The sequence below is a fragment of the Cricetulus griseus genome, unplaced genomic scaffold, assembly GCF_003668045.3.
Source record: "Cricetulus griseus strain 17A/GY unplaced genomic scaffold, alternate assembly CriGri-PICRH-1.0 unplaced_scaffold_2, whole genome shotgun sequence".
Taxonomy (NCBI): domain Eukaryota; kingdom Metazoa; phylum Chordata; class Mammalia; order Rodentia; family Cricetidae; genus Cricetulus; species Cricetulus griseus.
In genome coordinates, this window is record NW_023276919.1 from 6,483,136 (window position 1) to 6,503,155 (window position 20,020).

Below are 20,020 nucleotides of genomic sequence, written 5' to 3' on the forward strand. Positions count from 1 at the left end.
GCTGGTTATCCTTTAGTCTGTGTCTAAAATCCAAATACGTGTGAGGACATAACAAGTTTGTCTTTATGTGATTGAATTACCTCACTCAGAATGGTTTCTTTAGTTCCATCCATTTTCCTGCAAATTTCAAGATTCCATTGTTTTTTTTTTCTGCTGGGTAGTACTCCATTGTGTAATTGTACCAGATTTTCTTTATCCATTGCTCAGTTGAGGGGCATCTAGGCTGTTTCTAGTTTCTGGCTATTACAAATCCTGTGCTGCTATGAACATCGTTGAACAGATGTCCTTATTGTATCAATGTGCTTATTTTGGGTATACACACAAGAGTGGATTTGCTGGACCTTGTGGTAGACTGATTCCTAGTTTCTTGAGGAATTGCTGTACAGATTTCCAAAGTGGCTGTATGAGTTGGCACTCTCACCATCAGTGGAGGAGTGTTCCCCTATTTCAACACCCTCTCCAGCATAAACTGTCATAGCTGTTTTTGATTTTGGCCATTCTGACATTAGTAAGTTGTTATCTCAGAGTTGTTTTATTTTGCATTTCCCTGATGGCTAAGGATGTTGAACATTTTCTTATGTCTTTCAACCATTTTAGATTCCTCTATTGAGAATTGTCTATTTAGTTCTGCATCTCAATTTTTAATTGGATTGTTTGGTGTTTTGGAGACTAGCTTCTTGAGTTCTTTGTATACTTTTGAGATCAGCCCTCTGTCAGTTTTGGGGTTGGTGAATATCTTTTCCCAGTCTGTGGGCTGCCGTTTTGTCTTGTTGGCTGTGTCCTTTGCCTTACAGAAGCTTCTCAGTTTCAGGCGGTCACTTTTATCAATTGTTGGTCTCAGTGTCTATGCTACTGATGTAATAATGTTGAGGAAGCAGTCTACTGTACCAATTAATTTAAGGGTATCTTCCATTTGGCTTCTAATAGGATCATTGTGGCTGGATTTATGTTAATATCTTTGATCCATTTTTACTTAAGGTTTGTGCTTAACGATAGACTTGGATCTATATGCAGTCTTTACAATCCTGCATTCAGTTATGCCTGCACCATTTGTTAAAGATGTTCTTTTTATTATATCATAAAAATTTAGATTGTCAAAAATCATTTGTTTTGGGTATGTGGGTTAATATCAGTGTTTTCAACTATACTCCATTAATCTACCTGTCTTTTTTTGTGCCAGTACCAAGCTGTTTTCTGGACTACAGTTCTGTAATAGAGCTTGAAGTCAGGGATGGTGGTGCCTCCAGAAGTTCCTTTATTGTACAGGGTTGCTTTGGCTATCCTGGGTCTTTTGTTTCTCCATATAATGTTGACAGTTTTTCTTTCAAAGTCTGTGAAGAATTGTTTTGGGATCCCGATGGGGATTGCAATGAATCTGTAGATTGCTTTTGGCAAGATTGCCATTTTTACTATGTAGATCCTACCTATCCAAGACCATGAGAGATCTTTCCATTTTCTGATATCTTCTTTAATTTCTTTCTTTAGAGACTAAAAATTCTTGCGGTATAGGTCTTTCAGATTTTTGGTTTGCATTACTCCAAGGTATTTTATGTTTTTTGTAGCAGTTGTAAAATGTGATGTTTCATTTCTTTCTCCACCAATATGTCATCAGTATTTAGTAGGGCTACAGATTTTTTTAGTTAATCTTGTATCATGCCAGTTTGCTAAAGGTGTTTATCAGCTGTAGGAATTCCCTGGTAGAGTTTTTCAGGTCACTCATGTAGTCTCTCATATCATCTGCAAACAGTGAGAGTTTGCCTTCTTCCTTTCTCATTTGTATTCCCTTGATCTCCTATTGTTGTCTCATTGCTCTAGCTATAACTTCAAGAGCAATAATATTGAAGAGGTATGGAGAGAGGACAGCCTTGTCTTGTCCTGGATTTTAGTGGAAATCCATTGATTTTCTCTCTATTTAATTTGACGTTGGCTGTGAGCTTGCTGTATATGCTTTTATTGTATTAAGGTATATTCCTATTATACCTTTTTCTCCATGACCTTTATCATGAAGGGATGTTGGATTTTGTCAAAGGCTTTTGTGGCATCTATTGAAATGATCATGTTGTTTTTTTTTTCCTGAATCTGTTTATATGGTGGATTACATTAATGGATTTTCGTATGTTGAACCATCCTTGTAACACTGGGATGAAGCCTCCTTGATCATGGTGGATGATTACTCTGATGTATTCTTGGGTTCCATTTGCCAGTATTTTATTGAGTATTTTTGCATTAATGTTCATGAGGGATATTGGTCTGTAGTTCTCTTTCTTAGTTGTGTCTATTTGTCACTAGGTTATCAAGGTAAGTGAAGCCTCATGAAAATTGCTTGGCAATGACTCTTCTGCTTCTATTGTGTGGAAAACTTTGAGGAGAATTAGTATTAGCATTTCTTTGAATTTCTGGTATCATTCTATACTGAACCCAGCTGGACCTGGCCTTTTTTTAGTTGGAGAATTTTGATGACTACTTTTATTTCCTTCTAGATTATAGGTCTGTTTAAGTTGCCTGTCTGTTATTCTTTTAAGTTTGGTAAATGATACTGTCCAGAAAATTGTTGATTTCCTTTAAATTTTCCAATTTTGTAGAGTACAGATGAAAGACCCTCGGACCGAGGACTCTCCACAAATTGGATGGTCCCCCCCAAAACACTCAATGTCCAGTCCAGCTGATGCAAAAACAAGAGGTAAGTTTATTGTGGGACGTTTGCACAAACAGGCCTCCCAGTCCGACAGACAAAGGAAAAGCCTTGTTCCTCTAAAGCAGGCTTCTTTTATAGGAGAAAAACCATAGGCTTTTAGGGGTTTTGGTACATGACCAGAGTCACAGATCCTTTGGAGATCTCTTATCTTTGGGGCTGGATGGTCTCCTGACTCAGTGGGATAGTCTGTTCTTATGTTCATGACCCTAGGGCATGGTGGCCCTCTAGGAATTCTTGGTATTTAGTTAGGTTGTCTTGTAGCCTTGTAAGGGAGTTATTTCTGCCAGCTAAGAAATTCCAGGGGCTCGGGTCATTGTGACCTTGGTTAGGTTTCTAAGTCATGTCTCCCTGTTCTTAGGGTGAGAGGTTTGTTTTTCTTCTAAGTTATTTCTTTGTTAATTCTTAAGTCCTTCATTTCCCCCCTTTTTTTCAGGTAACCCATTCTTGGGTTATTAGTGGACAATTTTATATAGCATTTCGACCAGGTAAATGGACGGCGTATGTCTCATACTACTTCCTGCTGACTTTGGGGCGTCGTTAGGGATCTAAAAAATGAAATGTCAGTCAAAAGCAAAGGGGATTCAGGCAGTGGAGAAGCAGCTGGTTGTCAAACTGTTGAAGAGTCAGGAGTGTCCGCAGCAGTACGACTGGTTTATAGTCTGAGCCTGTCTGGGCCTCATGGTCCTTAGGAGCAGGCTGTAGCCAGCAGCTGATACTTAGATGCATTCTAGAGTCCTAAAAAAAACTTACAGATTCAGGTTAGAAGAAACATCAGGGACCTCAGCGCTTGGCACAGCGTGGTACTGTTGAGTTAGGACGAGGGCTTGATTGATGGATAACCTTTCACGTATAAACTCTAGGAGCCTAGTGAGGAGACAAGGGCCAAGTGTCAGGAGTAAGAGGAGAATGAACAGGGGTCCTACCAGGGTGGAAATTAGGGTAGTCAACCATGGGGTCCTATTGAACCATCCTTTGAACCATCCTTGTTGAGCCTCGGCCTTCCTCTGTCTTTTAGCTAATCTCTCTCTGAGTTTTGTCATGGAGTCCCTAATTACTCCTGAGTGGTTTACATAGAAGCAGCATTCCTCTCTGAGGGCAACCCAGAGTCCTCCTTCTTTTAGAAACAATAGGTCTAGTCCTCTCCGGTTTTGGAGGTCTACCTCTGCCAGGGAGGCCAGTGATTCCTCCAGCCTGGTTATTGACTTTTCTAATTCCTTTAAATCTGCCATCATGGCATTTTTGAGCTCACTGTACTGTTGTGGTCCTTGGACCAGGGTCGAGGTCCCTGTAACAATCCCTGCGGTGACCCCAATCCCTAACAGAACAGCTAGGGTTATGGACACTGGTTCCCTTTGATATCGGATCTGATGAGAAGCATACATGTCCTCCAGATAGCCCGCTGGATGGTACAATACACGGGGCATCAGTTGGACCAGCACACAGAAGTCTTTGGTTTGGTTGAGGGCTCCTGTATGTATACAAGAGGTGAGCCCAGTACTGCAGGCCCACCATAGGCCTGGACTAGGTATCAGGTAGGTGGGTTTCATAGGCTGTGGGAGGGTATGGTTACAAAGGTCTTGGTGAGACTGGGGAACAGGGCCTAGGCAGGTACCCATTCCTGAGACTTGAGTAAGAGTTAGTTTATGGTGTGCTCCCCAATCATACTGAGATGAATCAGTGGTGTTATTAAATGTCCCTAGGGTGGCTATGCCCTCATAGTAGGGGGGTGCAGAAGCAAGGCATGGCCAGCAAGGGTTAGTCATATTTGGCATGGTTTGGTTAAGGGCAGAGAAGGCTCCCCTGACCAGATTAAAAATTCGCTGTCTAGTAGATGGAATATTTTCTACCTGGGAGGCAGTGGCGAGGGAGGGGCTGGTGGCGGTTGGAACCGAAGTAATGACCCGAGACAGAGCTCTAGGTTGGGGGAGCTTTGGGGTTCCTAGGTTTCTAAGGACTGGGTTAGGCCCTATCGCCCGTGGAGTAGGGCTCTGTATCAGCAACCGGACCTTGAATATGACTCCTCTATCTGTTCCCGTCATGTGCCATCTTAAACCCCAAGTTTTTCCGGTTAGCCAGGCCGTATAGGTTGCCTTCCCTTGGTCAGTGAAGCTAATTTTTAGAGGGAGGCAAAGAGCTCCTTTGCAAGTGCGCTCCCAGTCCCCAAAACTGTGGGGACTACATTGGAGGGGTTGCGAATAGTTCCGCTTGACAGTTATCAGATCCCAGGAGGAGCTGGGTTTCCAATAAGCATCCCTGGTAGTTTTGCAACCCCACTTAGCACAGAAATACTCAGTATAACCCCTGTACCCAGAGCCCCGGGGCTGCCCCTCCCGTGGACACACATAGAAATCAAGTCTGGCTAGCTCGCACTGTGTTATCCTATTACTACAGCCAAATCAGCGGTTTCCTCTACCCATGTTGGTTGTCTTCTCATTTGCCCCTATAGTCGGGATATCCCAGGTTTCTAGACCTGCGGCTAGATGGCAAAAATCGGGGGTGAGTGTAGGCCACCAAGTACCGGGGAGCTGGAGGCTAGTGACTGACCAGACGACCTCCTCTGTCTGGGAAATCACCTGCCAAGTTAGCTCCTGGGGGGCATGTGGGGCTCCTTTAACTAGGGCTGAGAAATGGAAAAGCATCTAGCATAGTGAAATAATCAAACATTGCTTACAAGTCTTATCTTGAGTGGGTTTTGAGTGCACTGTAGCTTCCATTTTGGGGTCTCGTTCGTCACCCAATTCTCGCTGGTGTTGGCCTTCTTGGCATGTGAGGCGTGGACCCATGCTGCGATCCCATCCACCTTTAGTGCCGTGGGGTGGTCAGAAGCACGGTGTAGGGGCCTTTCCAGCGAGGCTCAAGAGTCTTAGACTGGTGGCGTCTGATGTATACAGAGTCCCCAATCTGGAATGGGTGAGGTACAGCAGGGTTTCCGGCCTGGTACACTGCAGCCAATGGTTTCCAGATCTGGTTTTGAATAATCGGGAGTGCGCATATTCGGGCCAGATGGAGGTCGGGGAGTCGCATGGTCGGGTGGAGGGGATAGCCCAACTTTGGATGCAGGGACCTCATTAATCCTCAACAAGGTGTGAGCCCATGCACCGAGGGGGTATTTCGAACCCTAAATAGGGCCATGGGCAGGAGCTGCACCCAGTCTTTAGCGCCAGTCTCTAAGGCTAATTTGGTCAGGGTCTCTTTAATTGTTTGGTTTGCCCGTTCTACCTGACCTGAACTTTGGGGGCGATATGCACAATGTAATTTCCAATTGATCCCCAATGTTTTGGCCACCAGCTGACTTACCTGGGAGACAAAGGCAGGTCCGTTATTTTATCCTATTACCTTAGGCAGTCCGAACCTCGGGAAGATCTCTTCAAGAATCTTCTTGACCACCACCTGGGCAGTCTCATGCTTAGTAGGAAAAGCCTCAGTCCATCCTGAAAAGGTGTCTATAAAAACCAGGAGGTACCTGTTCCCAAAGCTACCGGGTCTTATTTCGGTGAAATCAACTTCCCAGTTGGTCCCTGGCCATTATCCTCTAACCCTGGTTCCCTCAGGCAGCTTGAGCCGTCCTGAATTCACCTTTGCACAGGGGGTACAGGTGGTGGTGATCTGTTGGATGAGAGCATTGAGGTTGTGGATATAGTAGGTTTGTTCTTCCCGTTATAGAAGGGTTTTTAGCTTTTTGTGCCCGAGATGTGTCCATCAATGTAGTTGTGACAAAAGTTCCTTAGCGGCCCCCTGGGGCAACAGAATTTTTCCTTGGTAGCGCCAGACGTTTGCCTCCTGGTCATAGTTGGCCCCCAGACTCTGAACTGTTTCTAAGTTGCTGTCCGTGTGTTCGAATCCTTGACATGAGGTTGGATCAGAGGTCTTTAGGGAGAGGACTTGTGGCCCCAAGGCTGCTTTTCTGGCCTCTTCATCGGCCATTCAGTTCCCTCTAGCCATTGGGTAATTTCCCTTCTGGTGTCCGGGCAGTGTATAATGCTCAATCTTCGTGGCAGAGAAAGAGCCTGCAAGAGCTCTAGGATCTCAGTCTTATTTTTAATGTCTTTACCTGCTGAAGTCAAAAGTCCCCGTCTCCGATAAATTTCTCCATGTGCATGGGCTGTAGCGAAGGCATAGCAGCTGTCTGTATAGATATTGACTCTACGGCCTTCAGCCATTTTGAGTGCTTGGGTCAGGGCAATCAGCTCTGCTCTTTGGGCTGAGGTTCCTGGCAGCAAGGCACTGGCCCATATTGTAGTCTGCCCGTCCACCACCGCCGCCCCTGCCTTTTGTATACCGTCTTGCAGAAAACTGCTCCCGTCCATGAACCAGGTGTGCTCGGCTACTGGTAGCGGTTGATACATCAAGTCTTCTCGGGTACCGCAGGTCTCGGCCAGGATCAGGCGGCAGTCATGGGGCAGAGCAGTTTCTGCATCCGCATCCGGAAGGAGGGTGCCCGGGTTTAAAGATGTTGCTGCCCCGAATCGCAGTCTGTCTGGGTTGAGGAGCAGAGCCTGGTAATGTGTCATTCGTGCATTTGAAAGTCATCGATAGGGGGGTTGTCGGAACACTGCCTCAGTCGCATGGGGGTCTATCACCGTGAGTGGCTGACCCAGAGTCAATCTGTCTGCGTCCTTGGTCAGAAACGCCACAGAAGCCACCATCCGGAGGCAGGGGGGACAGCCCATGGCCACATTGTCTTATTTCTTAGAGAAGCATGCTACAGGTCTCTTCCAGGTTCTGAGATGTTGTATTAAGACCCCTTTTGCCATCCCAGCCTTTTAGTCCACATAAAGGGTGAAAGGCTTGTTTATGTTGGGGAGGCTTAGTGCAGGGGCAGACAGTAAGGCCTTTTTGATGCCATCAAAAGCCTTCTGATGCTCCTCTGTCCATGTAAAAGGGGTGCTAGCCTTAGTCAGAGGATACAGTGGGGCTGCCAGCTCCGCGAAACCCGGGATCCAGAGACGGCAGAACCCTGTGCTGCCCATGAATTCCCGAACATCCCGGGAGCTCTTGGGTGGTGGAATCAGGGCTACAGCTTGCTTACAGCTTTCTGTTAGCCATCTCTGGCCACCCTGAAGCCGGTATCCTAAGTATGTGACCTGTTCCCTGCAAAGTTGGGCTTTCTTTGCTGAAGCTCTATACCCCAGTTCCCCCAGCTTTTGCAGTAAGGCCCCGGTACCTTGGAGGCAGTCTTGTTCAGATTCTGCTGCCAGGAGGAGGTCATCTACATATTGAAGCAGGATCAGGTTAGGGTTATGGATCTGGAAGTCTGCTAGGTCTTGGTGTAGGGCCTCATTGAAGAGGGTTGGTGAGTTCTTGAACCCCTTGGCGAGCCGTGTCCAAGTGAGATGGCCAGAAAACCCAGTCTCCGGGTCCTTCCATTCAAATGCAAACATGTTCTGGCTCTGGGGACTCAGTCTGAGGCAAAAGAATGCATCCTTAAGATCTAGCACCGTGTACCAGAAGTGGCTCGGAGGCAACATGCTCAGGAAGTTATAAGGATTGGGCACTGTCGGATGGGTGTCCTCAGTTCTCCGGTTGACCTCCCGCAGGTCTTGAACGGGCCTGTACTCTCCCGTACCTGGTTTCTTTATGGGAAGAAGGGGGGGTATTCCAAGGGCTGTGACAGGGCCTAAGGATGCCTTGTTGTAATAGTCTATTAATATGTGGCCTGATTCCTTCCCGGGCCTCTTGGCTCAAAGGATATTGTTTAATGGCCACTGGAGTAGCTGAGGGCTTGAGGTTGATACTTAAAGGAGGCTGTTTTTTAGCCAACCCCATGCCTGCTGTTTCTGCCCAGGCTTGGGGATATTTTTCTAACCAGCTAGACTCCATGGTTGGCGAGGGGGGTGAGGGATCCTCTAGAAGACTATGTTCATCCTCGAACCTTAAGGTCAATACCTGGAGGGGTTGTCCCCCCTCTCCTGTGATGGTGGCCCCCTTCTAATGGAAGTGAATGTGGGCTCCCACTTTGGAGAGGAGATCTCTCCCTAATAAGGGGTCAGGACATTCGGGCACCAGCAAGGAGTGAGTCACGTGTCCAGTGCTCAGGTGGACCTTACGTTCAGTTGTCCATCGGTGTAGCTTTCCTCCGGTGGCACCCTGGACCCAGGCAGTCCGGGTGCTCAGGGGTCCCTGGGTCTGAGTCAGGATTGAGTGCTGAGCTCCCGTGTCTACCAAGAAAGTTATGGGTTGACCCCCCAACGTTAAGAGTTACCCAGGGCTCAGGGGGAGGTACCTGGCCCTGACTGTCCTAATCTCCCTTTTCCAGAGAGAGAATGGGGGTGGGCTTCTGCCTTGGATTCTTCGGGCAATGCTTGACCCAATGTCCTTTTTGCTTGCAATAAGCACACTGGTCTCTCTCCACTCTTGTTCTTTTGTCTCCCAGGTTCCCTGTCTGACCTGGCCTATGTTCTGATCTCTGAACTACAGTGGCCAAAATTTTAGCTAGCTCTTGGTTTCGCTTTTTGTCTCTTACATTTTCCCTGTCTTCCTGCATCTTTCGTAATCTTTCTTCCTTTTCTTCGGGAGTTTCTCTCTTATTGAAAATCTTTTCTGCTTCCTTTACTAAGTCTCGAAGGGTGTACCCCTGTAGCCCCTCAAGGAGCTGTAGTTTTGTACGTATGTCGGGCGCCGATTGTCCAATGAATGACATGATTATATTGGCTTCCCTATCCTGAGCCTGGGGGTCAAAGGGGGTATACATACTGTAGGCTTCCATCAAACCCTCTAGAAACCCTTCGGGAGGGGGGTCTTCCAAGCCCTGAACTACCGCACGTACCTTGGCCAAATTTGTGGGGCGCCTTCATGCCCCTTTGAGACCTGCCAACAGATTCTGGTGATAAAGACGGTGACACTCCCTACCGGCTGCTGTGTTGGTGTCCCAGTCTGACGGTCTGGTCAATGGAAAGACTTCATCTATTTCATTTGGGAGCTGGGTGGGTCTGCCATCTGGCCCCTGGACGTTCTTCTGGGCCTCTAGGAGTACCCGTTGTTTCTCCTCGGTTGTGAGGAGAGTCTGCAGGAGCTGTTGGCAGTCATCCCAGGTGGGCTGGTGTGTGATGCGGATAGATTCAATAAGACCTGTCAAGGCCTGGGGGTCCAGTGAAGAGGGGGGGTTATGTGCCTTCTAATTATAAAGGTCCGCAGAGGAGAAAGGCCAGTATTGGTAATGCCCCTCCCCCATCGACAGGAGGGGAAAGGCCTGGGAGATTCCAGAGCATTCAGGCCACTCCAGTGTTCTGTCACTTCACGATCGAAGTTGGGTGGACAGTGGCGACGGGTCCCCAGGGTCTCCGGTAGTAGAGCTCGATGGTGGGGGGTTCTGGCCAGGTGCTGGGAGCTGGGGTGCTGCCTGCTCGGCATTAGGGTAAGGAGGGGGATCCAGGAGGAGGGTATCCTCCTGTGTATCAGGCAAGACGGTAGGGGCTTTGGGCCTAGGGTTGGGAAATCAGGGCTCTGTCAAGGAGAGCAGGGAAGAAGTCAAAGGGGGTGCAGAAGGAGTAGGGATAAGTGGAACAGGCGAAGGCAATGGTGTCGGGCGGGGGCCCCGAAAGAGGGGGTAGGAGGAAGGGCCTGACCCAGGGAGGAGGATCACAGCTCAGGCTCTCCCAGGTGACAATATAGGTCGGGGTAGCCCCAAGGTCCTGGCTGGAAAACACGAGTTTTGACCTGTAAGATAGTAGTGAGGTCAAAGGTACCATCTCTCGGCCAGCCTGTATTTAGAGCAGGCCATTCCAAGAAACAGAGAGTCCGCCACTTTTTCTTCCGGATCTCTACTGATTCGTTGCATGCTCAGTTCAAAACATCCTGCCAGTGACCTAAAGTCAAACTTAAGGGGGTAGTTAGTTGCTGACCCATGGGGAGAAGCAGAGATTGACACAAATGACAAGCACAACAGAACAAAATACAACAGACAGGACAAACCGCGGTAGACAGGTGGCGCCAAATCAGTAGAAAGCGGCTGGGAAGCAAAGTCCGGGGCCGGCCGCCTCCCCGGAGATGTGAGAATTCGTCTCTTCTCCCTCCTCCAAATGGCCCTCAGACTTTTGTCCGGGCCGAACCACTAACTAATCCAACCAAAAAAACAAGTTACAAAGTGGGAGGGAAGCAAAGTCCGGGGCCGGCCGCCTCCCGGAGAAGTGAGACTTTGTCTCTTCTCCCTCCTCCAAATGGCCCTCAGACTTTCGTCTGGGCAGACCCACGAACTCCTCGGAACACCTCTGTACCAAATACAAGACACAAAGACACAGAGACACATAGACACATACACATAGATACGTAGACTGTCTTACCTCCAACTGGCTGTGAAATTGAATCTGGGGCATGTCCTGATCTCGGTGGGACCTCCAAATGAAAGACCCTCAGACCGAGGAGTCTCCACAAATTGGACGGTCCCCCCCAAAACACTCAATGTCCAGTCCAGCTGATGCAAAAACAAGAGGTAAGTTTATTGTGGGACGTTTGCACAAACGGGCCTCCCAGTCCGACAGACAAAGGAAAAGCCTTGTTCCTCTAAAGCAGGCTTCTTTTATAGGAGAAAAACCATAGGCTTTTAGGGGTTTGGGTACGTGACCAGAGTCACAGATCCTTTGGAGATCTCTTATCTTTGGGGCTGGATGGTCTCCTGACTCAGTGGGATAGTCTGTTCTTATGTTCATGACCATAGGGCATGGTGGCCCTCTAGGAATTCTTGGTATTTAGTTAGGTTGTCTTGTAGCCTTGTAAGGGAGTTATTTCTGCCAGCTAAGAAATTTCAGGGGCTCGGGTCATTGTGACCTTGGTTAGGTTTCTAAGTCAGGTCTCCCTGTTCTTAGGGTGAGAGGTTTGTTTTTCTTCCAAGTTATTTCTTTGTTAATTCTTAAGTCCTTCACAGGTTTTCAAAGTATGACCTGAAGATTGTCTGAATTTTCTAAGTGCCCATTGTTATGTCCTCCTTTTTCATTCCTGATTTTATTGATTTGCATGTTCACTCTCTGCTGTATAGTAAGTTTGGATAAAGGTTTGTCTATCTTGTTGATTTTCTCAAAGAACCAACTCTTCGATATATTGATTCTTTTCTTTATATTGTTCTCCTAGTTTCCATTTTATTGATTTCAACCCTCAATTTGATTAATTCCTGGAATCTGCTCCTCGGGGTGTATTGGCCCCTTTGTGTTCTAATGCTTTCAGTTGTGTTTATTTTCTCTAGTGTGATTATTCTCTGCTTTCTTAATGTGGATACTTAGTGCTGTGAACTTTCCTCTTATCACTGCTTTGAAAGTTTCACATGTGTTTGTGTATGTTGTGTCCGCATTCTCATTGAATTCTAGGAAATCTTTAATTTCTTCTTTTATTTCGTCGTGGGCCCAGGAATTGTGCAATTGGGTGTTACTTAATTTCCATGATTTTGTAGATTTTCTGCAATTCACGCTGTTGTTGAATCCTAACTTTAAAGTATGGTGGTTTGATAAGATACAGGTGGTTATTTCAATTTTTTGTACCTGTTGAAGTTTGCTATGTTGCCAAGTATGTGTTCAGTTTTAGAGAAGGTTCTATGTGGCACTGAGAAGAAGGTATATTGCTTTGTGATTGGATGGAATGTTCTATACCTGTTAATTCCAATTGGGCCATAACTTCTATTAGTTCCTTTGTTTCTTTGTTAAATTTTTGTCTGGTGTTCCTGTCCAGTGGTGAGAGTGGGGAGTTGAAGTCTCCCACTATATGTGTGTGTGTTGGTTAATGTTTGGTTTGAGTTTTAGTAATGATACTTTGCAAAGATTCATGCCTTTGTATTTGGGGCATAAATGTTCAGATTTGAGACTTCATCCTGATGGATTTCTCCTGTGATGAGTTGGAAATGACCTTCTTCATCTCTTTTGACTGATTTTAGTTTAAAGTCCAATTTGTTGAATATTAGGATTGCTAACCCTGCTTGGTTTTTGTGTCCATTTGATTAGAAAACAAAGTTTAATTCTTAGGTACCATCTGTCTTTGAAATTGAGGTGTGTTTCTTGTATGCAGCAGAAAGATGGATTCTGTCTTCTTATCCATTCTGCTAATCTGTGTCTTTTTTTCAACTTTTTTATTTCAATTAGAAACAAGATTGTTTTAGATGACAATCCCCTTTCCCTTCTCCCACCCGTCCTGCCCTACCCCCCCACAACTAAGACCTTATCTGTCACATATCTTTCTGCTCCCCCTGGATGATGAGGCCTTCCATACAGTGTCATCAGAATTTTTCGTTTCCTTTGGGGTAGGGCCTAGGCCCACCCCAGTAGTATTCTTCTATATGGACTGGGCTTCCAGAGTCCACACTTATGCTAGGGATAAATACTGGATATTGAGGTTTCCTCACAGAAACCCATGTTCCTGGGGTCTGGATCAGTTCCATGCTGGTATTCCAGCTATCAGACTGGGGAGCAAGATTTCCCAGATGTTCAGGTCAGCTGTTTCTGTGTGGTTCACCAGCATGTTCTGGACATCTACGCTCTTCACTGGTCCTTCTCTGCATCTGGGTTCCAGTTCTCATCGGTGATTAGTTATGGGTGTCTTCTTCTATTCCACCAGCTGATGGATGAAGGCATATAAGTCAATCATCAATCTCATTATCAGGGAAGGGCATTTAAGGTAGCCTGTCCTCCGTTGCTGAGATAGTTAGTTGGTATCATCTTTGTATCTAGACATTTCCCTAATGCCTGATTTCTCTGTAAACCAAAAATGTCTCCCTCTATTATGATATCTCCATTTGTGTTATCATTTATTCTTCCCCTGACTCATGTTTTCTGCTCCCTCATGTCCTCGGCATCCCTCTTCCTCTTCCCTTCTCATTCTCGTAGACTCCCAATTTGCTCAGCAGATCTTGAACCTCTCCCCTTCTCTAGGGGACCGTGTATGTCTTTCTTAGGGACATGAATGTTTATTAGCTTCTTTGGCAGTGTGGATTGTAGGTTCGAATCCTTACTCTATGTCCAACATCCGCATATGAGTAAGTACATACCATGTTTGCCTTTTTGCAATTGGGTTACCTTGCTCAGAATGGTTTCTTCTAGATCCATCCATTTTCCTGCAAGTTTCAAGATTACATTGTTTTTTTTCCACTGAGTAGTACTCCATTGTGTAAATGTACCGCATTTTATAGGCAAGTTAAGTTGAAGGATATTAATGACCATTGGTTGTTCATTCTTGTTTTGTATTTGGCAGTCTATCCCTTTTATCCTTTTGGCTGTTGGTAAACTAGGATTATCTATTGCCTATATTTTTCTGGTTGTAGTTAAGTCTTTGGGTTGCAGTTTTCCTTATGGAACATTCTGTAGGGCTGGATTCATGGAATATGTTTTCTTGATCTTTGCTTATAGTAGTCTGGGCTGGCAAGTTTTCTTCTATGGAAATGTTTGTTTCTGATATATGTTTTCTTTGCCTTTGAGTTATTACTATGTGTTGAGGAGACATGTTTTTTGATTCTTCCTTTAGGCTTCTTGTACTTTCATATACCTAGTATATCTTTAGAGTTTGGTCTTTTCAGGGTATCACATATTTCTTGGATATTTTGTGTTAGGGACATGTTGATCTTGAGATTTTCTTTCTGTACCCCAATTTTTAATTGGATTTTTTGGTGCTTTGGAACCCAGCTTCCTGTGTTCTTTGTAAATTATGTAGATCATTCCTCTGTCAGGTATGGGGTTGATGAATATCTTTTCCCATTCCGTGGGCTGCCTTTTTGTATTGGTGAGTGTGTTTTGCATTACAAATGCTTCTGGTTTTATATGGGAAAATAGAGAAAGGAAATTAAGAGATACAATCACAGAGGGAGCCAGTATGAGATTAAAGAGGAATGAGGCACAAGAAAATGTCTGGAGAGCTACAAGGATAACACTAACTAATCATCTAAGCACCAGTGGAGATACTACCTTAAATGGCCTCTCCTGATAATGAGATTGATGTCTGACTTATATGCCATCCTATAGCCTTCATCCTGCAACTCATGGAAATATAAGCAGATACCCACAACTAAACAGTGAACTGAACTAAAATCCAGTTACAGAGAAGGTGGTGTCATGAGTAAATTAGTCAAGATCAGGCTTGTAAAACCAAAACACCCAGCTGATTTGAACAGGGGGAATGATCACTGGGATACCAGCATGGAACTAAATCAGACCCCATGAATGTGGGTGTCAGTGAGGAGGCCTGAGAAATCTGTATGGCCCCTTTTAGTAGATCAGTACTTATCCCTAGCATAGCAATGGAGTTTGGGAGCCCATCCCACATAGGGTGATGCTGTCTCAGTCTAGACTGCAGGCAAAGGCCTAGGCATTATCCCAAAGGATATGACTGACACTGAAGTCCCACCCGAGAGGAAGACTTCACTCTTGCTGGTGAGCAGAAATCTTATGGGATAGATAACATTATAGTGGGGGGCAAGGGAGTTGGGGAGGGAGAGGTGACTGGGATTGACATGTAAAACAATGTTGCTTCTAATTACAATAAATATATAGGAAAACAAGCTAAAAAGTACAACAACTACTGTCGCAAAATGTATGAGTGAAACATCAGGAATCTTAAACCTTCCTAATACTTACAAGAAACTTTGGGTTGTCTCCATTTGGGAACTGCAGCATATGGGATGTATCTAAGTGGTCATCAATCAGCTGGAATGGTATATTGATGGGTTTACTTACCTGTGTGCTAGACTGAAGCCATTGTAGGTTACTGTGGGGCAGCAGAAGTAAAAATATTTATACCTGAGATAGACTTGTGCCTCCTGTCTAAGTCCAGGAGGATACGTGAGGTCATGGGTGATTGTGTTTGGTTAAGTATTTGACGATATAATAGATTGTGACAGACAGATCATAAGTGTTTCCTGGCAAGTGTGACAGAAATCTCACTGCCCATATCATGGGCCCAAGAAACAAAGAGCAGTTTTTACTTGGGGATCTTAATATCTTAAGGCATATACGCATGTGCTACTTTTAATATCACCATCCAATGGAGTAGATCCTCCACATGAGCCTATGACAAAAGGTCTGGGCATTTTGAAGCAACTGGAACTACTAACCCATATGAGGCTACCTACTCTCACTAAATATTGTCTGTGAAGGACCTGCTCCAAGTCATTTATTAGGAGATTTTTCTCTTAAGAAGTAAAAACCTGTTGGGTATTCTTTATTAGGTCTCTACTCCAAGTTTAATTGGATTATTTGGTGTTTTTTTCAGGAATGTACAAATGTCTTTTTTTGCTTTTTTGTTTGTTTGTTTTTCGAGACAAGGTTTCTCTGTGTAGCTTTGGAGACTATCCTGGCACGAATTATTTCCAAAGGTTGTTCTACAAATTGTTGACACATCCCCTGAGGTAAAACCTTCCATTGGTATCTCTGAACTGGCTGTGAGTTATTAAGAGTTGGCACTGTAAATGCAAACTTCTCTCTATCACTTTCTTGTAATGGTATAGTGAAAAAGCAGTCTTTCAGGTCAATTTCTATGATCAGCCATCCTTTAGGTATTAAGGAAGGCAATGGCATTCCAGGCTGTAGAGCGCCCATAGGCTGAATTACCTTATTTATGGCTCTCAGGTCTGTCAGCATTCTCCAGTTACCTGACTTCTTCTTGATGGCAAATACAGGAGAATTCCAAGGGCTGGTAGATTGCTCTATATGACCAGCCTCTAGCTGTTCCTGTACTAACTTTTCTAGAGCCTCAAGCTTTTCAAAGGTCAAAGGCCATTGTCCTATCCAGACTGATTCATCTGTAAGCCATTTTAATGGCCTTTGGTTCCTCTGAATGCCTGTCATTTGTATTTAGTGTCTGTACAGCCTGGATAGTTGGCAACCATTTTCCATGGCATCTTACCCGATCCTTTCTACTTTAAAGCGATTGTCTAGAATTCATATCTGACACTGGAGGGATGTTAATTTGAGTATTCTATTGTTGTAATAAATCACGACCCCATAAATTTATAGCAATATCTGCTACGTAAGGTTTCAGTATTCCTTTTTGTCCTTCCGTTCCAATACAAACCATCCAGTTAACACTCTGTCGAACTCTAGATAGAGTTCCAATTCCTAAAAATTGTACATTTGCCTCTTTAAGTGGCCATTTTTTAGGACAACCTTTCTGATTGATAATAGTCACATCAGCTCCAGTGTCCACTAAGCCAGAAATAACTTTATTATTAATTTTAATTTTCAACTGAGGCCTTTTATCATTAATAGAAGCTTGCCAAAATATGCGTTTGTCATTTTCACCAGTCACATGTGATTCTTCATCACTATTTAAACTACCTTCTAGAGCAGTATCATTTTCCACCATAGGCAAGGAACTATCTATTCGTCCTGCGAGTGATTGTCTTCCACTGTAACTGGGAATGATCGAACTGTTCTTGGGGCAGGGGACTGCATGAGTCCCCCTTCCGAGTTTCCTGGTGCTAATAAGTTCCCCTGAAAATCCCTAGTTGATCTGCATTCGTGAGTCCAGTGTTTGCCCTTACCACATATCCTACATAACCCAGAGGGCAATGACCTGTCGTGTGGGGAATCGTTAGAATTTCTCTGTCTACAATTTTTCCTTATATGTCCTATTTTACCACAGCTGAAACATCTATTCTCCTGATGCCTCCATGGACTCCTGGAGCGTGCTCTTCCTATGCGAGGCTCTGGGTCATGGTGGCGATGAGCACTGGCCTCTCGGTACCTGTGTGAGCCCTTGTAAGGTGCTCTTCCTTCCCAATTCCTTCTGTTGCTATCTTTTCTAATCTCCTGTTGTTTGTTGAAACCTCTTGGGACAGCTTCTTCTGCCCAGATTCCAGCATCTGGTATGTTACAGTCAACATGGGCAGTATGCAAAACCCATTCTTCTAGTGGAGCTGAGCTGATCTTTAGAGGCAAAAGTATTCTTTTACACATTGGGTTTGCACTGTTATAAGCTAAGCTATACACAATCGAATGTCGTATCGTTGGATCTGCTACCTGTTTGTCTACTGCTATGGTCAATCTGTCTAAGAAGTCTTTAAATGGTTCTGTTTGTCCCTGTTCTATTTTTGTAAAAGCTTCTACTTGTTCTCCTGATTCACGAACCTTGTCCCATGCATTTAGTGCTGCTGTCTTGCATAGGGACAGCATATGGTCGTCATATTCAGCCTGAATCTGTGGGTCAGCATAAACACTTACTCCTAGGATTTTTTGGAGGGGTGCATCAACTCCGTCCCTGGCAGCTTGCCGTTCTAGGAGCCCGCCTTCTACCCTGAATAATGTTCTCCATTCAGTTAAGCAGGAATTCTCAAGGACAGCTGATGCCAATCCTACCCAATCTGCGGGCGTCACCCTGTTAAAGGTGGCTCATGAATGCAACAGCTGTTTTACATATGGGCTATGAAGACCATGCGAGACAACCGATTCCTTAATATGCCTAAGATCCTTTAATTGGGTTGTTTGCCACGTATATGCTGTCTGCCCCTGGGAGTGTTTTTTAGATGGTTGCTTATCCACCACCATGGCTGGGTATACTAAAGGTGTGTGTGTAACCGCTTTAGGGTGATTGAAATACCTTCCCGAATTGTGCATCTCGGATCGGATTGAGTCAGTATCTTCTTGTTCAAGATATGTCAGCCTGATCAGAATTTCCTCACGAGAGGCTTTAATCTCATCCACCATAAAAGATTCAAGGCGTGATGTGGAATCCACGATTTGCTTCGACAATTCTCCTGTAAGATTTTCTAGATGAGTAATATGTTCATCCCTAGCTAGCATTTGGGTGGCCTGGAAATAGCCATCCAGAGATTGAAATTTAGAATCAAGGTTGCGATTAATCTCTGTCATGAACTCGGTAGACATTTCCAGTTTGGCAACCCTGGTCTGTAACTCCTCCTGTAAGCTTTGAAACTCAGTTCTAAGTTCACTATAGTCCCTCTCACATTTCGCAGCTATTGCTTTAGTGGCATTATCTGATTGTTGAAGCCTATTCTGGGTCTCTTGTACCTTAGTAACAAAGGAATAGGAGAGAGAGCCTAGCTGAGTTTCTAAGCAGCTGCATACCGTCTCCAAAGATTCAGTCTGCTGCCTGCCTAGCCATTAAGGCATCATGGTCTGTAGCCTGTTTAGTTTGCAGCATCCCTAAACTAGATTTCAGTTCCTCATCATCTAGATTTCCTGTTTAGCCTTTGTTTGTATCATCCTTTTAGTTCATTTAGTCCCAAATGTAGTAGTTCCTCTGGTCTGGTCTGAGTCAGTTCCTGATCTGTATCTGTAGGTCTGAATAAGTTCCTGAATCTCATCACGGTCCTTTGCCCTATCGGCCTATAAAGACTCTAAGATGGAGCATCTGTCTATTTTTATGTTGTTATAAATGTGCTGCCTGTATCGTATAGAACATTGAACAGAGCCCATCATCCAGTTTTTGTTCTAAGAGCTCAAGAAGTAATGAACAGGTAAGTTTTGATTCATTTAGAGCCTGGCTACGTAAGGCTTGTATGTCCTGCAAGTGGGTGGAGAGATCAAACTTCCTTCTGTTCCTGAGGAACAACGACATGTGAATCAAGAAAGTCACAGCTAACAAAACATATAAGCCAATATTTAGCAAGTCAGCCTGCTCCTCCAGCTTTGAATGCATATAAGCATAAGATATGTTATACATGTCTAACTGCAAAGGAAATGCAGCCATATTTATTGGTAATTCCATTTCCTGTTGCAGTAACCACATGCTGGCAAGCAGGTGGCGCAGTGCGTCTATCTAGAGTAGGATCCGACTCACAGAAATCTGCTTTTGCCTAAGAGAACGTACCTGTCGGGTATTTGCGTCATGCAGGTGGCTGTGCCCACGGCTAGAGTTGAAAAGCTTACCCTGACAGGATCTGGCCCAGGAGACCGCTGCCGCAGGTGTAGACAGGCATGCGGGAATAGGGGAATGGTAGCAGTGTGAAGCGGTGGGGTGCTTTCCCTGTGGATGAAAGCTGAAAACCCTCTGCTGTGCGGGCAGGTAATTCCTGCGTTCAGGCCCTAAGCGCACACACGTAGCTAAAGTGAGTGCCTAGGAGAACTCTCCAGGCAGCCAGAGGGCCAGACAAAGCCAGGCCATGTGTCCTGCGGGTGGGCAGGGGGGGGACGGGCAGGCCTCACGCCGGTGGTGTGGAAATACCTCGGCGGGAGTCAGAGGTCAGGGCGGCGCGATTAGGTGCCAACGAGGCACCTGGGGCCCTGGGGATGAGCGGGTGGGGGAGGGGATGCGCCGGCGCAGTGGGAACTCACTGGATTCCCCTGGGTGCCCCGTGGGCTCTTCAGGGTCACAGAGTTCGTTTGGGCGCCACCTGTACCGATTTAAGTCTCTTTATTCAAGAAAACACCAGGGCAAAACACCGGCCAGAGCGAGGTTATA